General features: G+C 35.1%; 1 pseudogene; it reads left to right on the plus strand.

Annotated features, from left to right (window-relative positions):
* Positions 1–4686: 4686 nt before the first annotated feature.
* Positions 4687–5459, plus strand: LOC100017273 (hippocalcin-like protein 1; annotated as a pseudogene).
* Positions 5460–6839: the final 1380 nt, after the last annotated feature.

Genomic DNA, 6839 nt, shown 5'->3' on the forward strand with positions numbered 1-6839 from the left:
ACAAAGATACTGAAGTAGTTTGCCATTTCCTTTTCCAGTGGATTAAGGCAAATAGAGGATAAGTGAATTGTAAAGGGTCCCACAGCTAGTGGATATCAGAGAGTATATTTTAAGTCTTCCTGACTCAAGATCCAGTGCTTTATTCACTGAGTCACCTAGGTAACTCCTGCTTCCAATTACTGATTTCAAAATGAAATTCACCTCAGAGAAGATACAGTGACAGTTGTGACCTTCAATTTGTTCACTTTTAATAAAATTTATTAAAAATAGAAGGGCTCTTTCCTTATTAAACTTTTCTTTAAAATGAATTTGTAACAAGAAAAATATTATTAAAGTCCCAATTATATGAACAAGAAAAAAATAGTATCTCAGTGATAGGATATCCACTACACAGGAGGAAAAAAAAAGTAGTCAAAGACCATTTTTGAAGAGATAATCCACAAATAACAGAATTCACAGAATGGAAAGAAATAGATTGGAGGGTATTTCATCCACACTCCAATTTTACTAATTGCCTAGCTTTATTTTAAGTTAGTAGATTTCAGTAGAAACAAGTTTAATGGCTCTTAAAGAATTTAATCAGAATTCCCCTTTACAAATGTATCATACTCTCCATTATTATTAGTATGATTTAAAATTAGCCAATATCTTTTGAACTGTCATGATTATTAGCTCCATCTAAATGAACAAGGAAGGAACTTGCAAGAAGGTATCAGCACTCATCTAAGATCATAGATAAAAGGGATTAGTATATCATATCGTTAAATCATAAATATATGAACAATCCATTCAATTTTATTCATTTCTCAGAAACTCGGTGAATTTAATGACTACTGAAATTTGTTAATTGTTCATTGTACATTTGCCAATTGTTATTTTACTATCACCACTAATAATAACTGACATTTCCATATTCAAAGTTCATAAGGCACTTTGTATATGTTATGGCACGGGGCCTCAAAACATCCTTGTAGGTAGATCATATGAAGATTTGGAAGTATCTAATGGATCATGGATTCCAATCCTCTCATTTATACATGAGGGAAATGATATTTCAGTGAAGTTAAGGATCTTGTCCAGAGTCATACAACTATTAAAAGTCTGAGTGAAGATTCAGACTCAGGTCCTTCTGACTTCAAATACAACACTATTTACAATTCTGACTGACAGATATCAATATCTGCATTGCTGAGACAATTGGACCTTATGTTTTGTTTTTTTTTTAATAGAGGGCACTTTCCCTAAGAAAATTCCCTTTAGACCATATAGATCTCTACACTCACTCTAAAGTATAATTTATTTGAACCCAAGACTTCTAGACTCCAAGACTGAATCTCTACTTCTATTTTACAAATTAGAAAAGTAGATCATAAGGTACTTTTTTTGTTGATGTTCACATAGTTAATGAATATCTGAGTCAGAATTGAATCTAGATTTTTCTGGTTCCAAGATTTTTTTCTCTTGAATCAAGATTAAGTTTTTTTTTTTAATTAACCTATTTCATAACCCATCAAATTATTTCTATCAAATGTGATGACATTCATCCATAAGCATATGTGTACGGCCAAGTACTTGACAGCTTTGCCTTTAATCCCTGCATTCTTGTATTTTTGTTCTTCTATTAATCCATTTTCAGACAATCAAATCTGTGTCTCTCCAACTGGAAATTTCAGACTATCAAAGCTTTTCATCAACAGCAATATTTTTAGGCAACTTCTGCTGCACTGGCAAGCAGTAAATGGTTAAGAAGAGCACAGCTCCAGCTAACTCGATTCTCTGATAAAGTTCATAAGTATGTATGTGGAAGTGAGAGGAAGATCATCTATTTATTCTGCTCTAAGGTAGTGACAAGAGTTTCTCTCCTGAAAAAAAAAAATTGCAATTAAAATCATCTCAGTCCCAAGCACAAATATTCAGCTTTATCTACTGTCTGCACTCTGTCCATTACATGAACCTTTGTGAGATAAATGACATTCCTTTGTGCCACCATCCCTTCCACATAAATTGCCATTTTTAAATGACAGAAGGTTAAGGTGCCGCTGAATAGTGATTTCTAGAATTTATCCAGAGTAAACAAATCAGAGGTGAGAGGAATTAACTTCCTAAATCAACCTGATGTTTCCAGAAGTCCTGTCTAAACTAGGTGTGATATTAGTCCAATAGCCAGCAAAAAAAAAATGAGAGGAAAGAAAAAAATGATAAAGAGAAACAGAAACCTCACTGAATAATTTTAGAATTTTAAATCACACTCAATAGCATTAGTGGCATAAACTAAATTTATGTTGTCATCTCTTACTGACCCAGGAGAGCCTGGAATCTTCTGATGAGAACTAAATTAGGTAGGATTAAGGAAATCAATAAGAAAATTTTCTTTTTTGGAAACTTATATTTCCAATACCCCTTGCACAAGTGACTGCATCCAATCATACGGTCTATAGACAACTTCTCACAGGAGCATTTTGGACAAAAATAATATAAGTCCCACTAATTAAATCCTATGTTTAATGCTAGAATGGAAGTTTAGATTGTTTTCCCTCACTTTAGTATATTTTTTAAAGTTAGAGATGTCAAGGGTTTGCAGAAATAAAATTTGCATTTCACAGCGTGTTTTGCCCTCAGTGATGAATCTTAAGCTAGTACAGGGCATTCTCCCTAAAATCGAATTAATCCCTTGCGACAAGTAAATTCATGAAAGTAATACAACAAAAATGTCAGTATTCACTCCAAATATACCACAATAGCTTCCTTGTGTAGATGAATGTGAAACATTCAGATTGTATCACTTTTTAAATTTTACTAATATTAAAAAGTCTTAAAGGAACAAAAGGATGTTGTCAAAAAGTCACAGAAGTGCAAAGAATAACATAATTATTTTAAATGTTGGAACAAACTCTTCAAATGACTCATCGCTGTGTCCTCCGATTATTGCAAAACCTTTGATATAGTTTCACACATATTTTATTTGTTTACTGAAATAGTGTATATATGCATTTGGAAAATTTACCTATTTAAAACATATCGACTACCTAATAATGTCAAGAATAACATATAAAGTGTGACATCTTTCAGGGACAGAATTTTCTTATAATTTTATATAATCTTAAATCCATTATCATCTCTCCAAAATGGAATTTCCAAATTAAAGGGCAGGCTATATCAAAGCATTTTATAAATCCCTTGATGTACATTGAATGCCATCAAGCTAAATATGTGTGTGTCTATATGTGTGTGGGCATAATATGTATATAATAGCTTTTAAACTTAATGATGAAAAAAGATACAATTTTGATGCAATGAAAGTAATGGTCTTAATACCTGCCAAGGGATGAAAGTGACTGAAGGCTTTGAGCATGAATCCATTTGAGCTATGGACAGTAGTGATGCTTACAAATATCTTGGTGTCCTCCAGGCAAGACAAATCAAGCATAAAGTTATTACTAAGAGAGATGTGTCTATGTATGTCAAGAGAATTACTGATATCCTGAAATAGAAATTCAATGGGAAAAACACATTTCACACCTTCTGATAGAGAGGTAATGGACACAAGATGCAGACTTGAGATAAACATTTTTAGACATGTGAGGATTTGTTTTGCTTGACTATGTATAGCTGTTACCAGGGCTTTGTTTTTCTTTTATTTTTCTCCCAATGAGACAGAGTGATAGAGAGAATATAAATATTTTTAGTTAAATAAAATGAAATATAAGTTCAAAAACAGACGCAGAATCAAACTTAAAACAGTCAAGTGTGTCCTAAAGGATTTGTATAGTATCTTGATAAAAAACATTCAATATTAATGAAAAACATATCCCATCACCCTAACAAAGATATGGAAATATTCTGACTTTTTCATTAAAGAATCAAGAAGACAAAAAGCTAAAGACTTACATCAATACTTCTTATATCAGTTTAAACAAAAGAAAAAGCCATCAGTTTAGGCCATTTCTATTTGTCAAATGTTAGCAATAATGACTTAACTCCCAATGCATCCTAAAAAATGGTAAATATCAATCAATCAATAAATAAATAAAATGGTGAATATCAATATGAAGATTCAAAATATTTTCCTTGAGTGGTATCAATATACCAAAAATGCCAAAAATAGATTGACAAAAGTAAAACAAATGGCTATTTCATGTGGTTTGGTGTATGGAAAGGGAAGGACATGAACATTTTTAATAGTTTCCATTGTGTTCCAGGCATTGAGCTAAGTACTTTATATAAATATTATCTCATTTATTTGTCCTGCTTTACACAGCTAGAAATTATCCACCAGTGCTCTATCCACTGTACCACCAACTGCCTCTGGGGCTGCCCACGATATAGTACCAGATAGTACAGTTTGGATGTGCTCAGTAGTCAAGACTTATTCCTCAATGCAAGTTGGACAAATAATAATCTGCCCTGTAACTGAACGAACCATCACTGACACAAGATGACATTTATAGAACACTTCAAGGCTTACAAAGCAGTTTTATCCTCACAGAATCCTAGATGGTAGCTATACTAATTTTTGTTCCCATGTTCCATATGAGGAAACCAAGATATCTCACAGTTAAAAGAATTAGCCAGGAGTTGGAGCGTTGACTTGAGCGAGAGAGGGGACAGCTGAGCACTCAGTGGACGCCTCCTCCACGTCACAGCTCAGAGCCCCAGGAGGAGACTCCCGGTGTGGGGGGTCAGGAATCAGGAGCCCGAGGCAGAGCAGGAGCGAGAGACACAACTTGGAAGGACCTGCTGCCTACTGAAATTGTTCCTACTGGGAAACTACCTCCTTCCATTGAGCTAAAAGAGTCATCATTATCATTGTCATCTTCCTCGTCACCATCATCATCTTCATCATCATCATTGACAACTGTAGAACAACCCACAAAGCGCTTTTTTGAAAACCACGTTGTGAGGGGCACGGCCTAGCCATCTGGTGTCAGGATGTGTGGAAGCCCAGAAATTCTCATCTCAGTTCTGCTGGCCTGGGGTTTTGCATTATGTTGGTGGACGGAATGGGGAAGCAAAATAGCAAACTCCTTGGGGAGATGCTCCAGGATATCCAGGAGAACACTGAATTTACAGACCATGAGCTGCAGGAGTGGTACAGAGAGTTTCTAAAGGACTGTCCTGATGGCCACTTGACTATCGATGAGTTTAAAAAGAGAGATGCCAATTCCTTCCCCTAAGGTGACACATGGAAGTTCGCAGAACTGTCTTCCGCACATTCGACACAAATGGCGATGGGATGATTGACTTTAGGGAATTCATCATTGCTTGAGCGCCACCTCTTGGGGAAAGCGGGAACCGAAACTGAAGTGGGCGTTTATCCTGTATGATTTTGACATCAATGACATCCTGGGGAGATGCTCGACATTGCACAGGCCACAAGCAAAATGGTATCCTCAGTAATGAAAATGCCAGAAGATGAGATCACTCCTGAGAAGCAAACAGCAGACAGACACGAACAATGAACTGTTGCTGTCTCTAAGCCACCATCTTGACTCTGCCTCCCTGAATATATTTAGTTGGATTTAGAACTGGCTGGCTGAACTGTTTCAAAAACTCATAATCAATGTTTTCCTAGAGGGAGGTTAATGGAGACCCCTTTGCTACTTTATGGGGAAAAAACCCAAAACATTTGCCTTTTTCTGGATCAGTAACATCATAATTTTTTAGACTGTCAACAAAGATGAAATAATCACATTGAAAAAAAATCAATCAATATATCTTAATAAATCTTTACAGTGTAATAATTTAGGAAGAGATACTTATAGGGTGACAGAGCCATGAAAGCAGGGAGAAACAGCAGCCCAGAAAAACTCTCCCAGGCTTTCCTTCCTAACAACTTAAAAATAACTCCTCAAATAAAATTTTGGAGCAACAGAATTGAAAAAGGTTGGAGTAAGATATTTATCTAGTCAAAGACAACTAGAGAAATCAGTAGGAAAGATCTGTTATGAGATGAAGAACCCACATTACTGTTGTAGTGTTGTAGTGGTAGGCCTTGGAAGCATCTGCAATAGCAACAAAAGGAGCAACTCTAGCACCTCTAAACCCAGATTGTAAGGGAGTCAAACAAATGATCAGAAAGAGGCTATAGAGAACACTTTGCTAATGCTGGGTACAGATGATCCAGACTGCTATGACTGTGGCCTATAAGCATTCTGAGTTTTATTTCCAGGACAGAAGGAATAATTCAGATCTGTCACAAGGAAGCAAGCATAGAGGAGTATGAGTGTTTGTGCATGTAGGGAAACAAGGATGCTTCTTGGATAAAGAAAAGAGCAGAGATGATGAAAGATGTGACCACACCTCATTCCAGATCACACTACCTTGCAAGCATTTACAACACTCTAATTCTTAAAACTAGCTCTGAAATGAGATGCTTGGAATATGCTGAAGATTAGTCCCAGTCCTAAGAGAAGAAAGCCTAACTTTAATATAAAGTTCAAAGTCAAGAAATAGGCTGGGAAATGAACAATCACTCGGAAAAAAAAAAATAGACTTGACCATAAAAAGCCATTATGGTGGAAGGAAAACCAAGACACAATCTTGGATGAAGACAACAATGTGAAAATAGCTCCAAACAAAGACTCAAAAAAAATGTTAATCAAATGCAAGTACAACATAAAATTCTGGAAGAGTTAAAAAACAAATTAGTGATACAGGACAGATTGAGGAAAAAAATCAGTGCGAATGATACAAAAAAATGATAAAAGAGAGAATAAACCATTTAGAAAAAGAAGGAAAAGGATACTAAAGAAAATAACATCTTAAAAATAAAATTTGTCCAATGATATTTTAAAAAATAGAAAAATTCACTACAGAAAAGAACTGCTTAAAAAGCAATA

This window comes from Monodelphis domestica, chromosome 5 (assembly GCF_027887165.1).
Source record: "Monodelphis domestica isolate mMonDom1 chromosome 5, mMonDom1.pri, whole genome shotgun sequence".
NCBI classification, from domain to species: Eukaryota; Metazoa; Chordata; class Mammalia; order Didelphimorphia; family Didelphidae; genus Monodelphis; species Monodelphis domestica.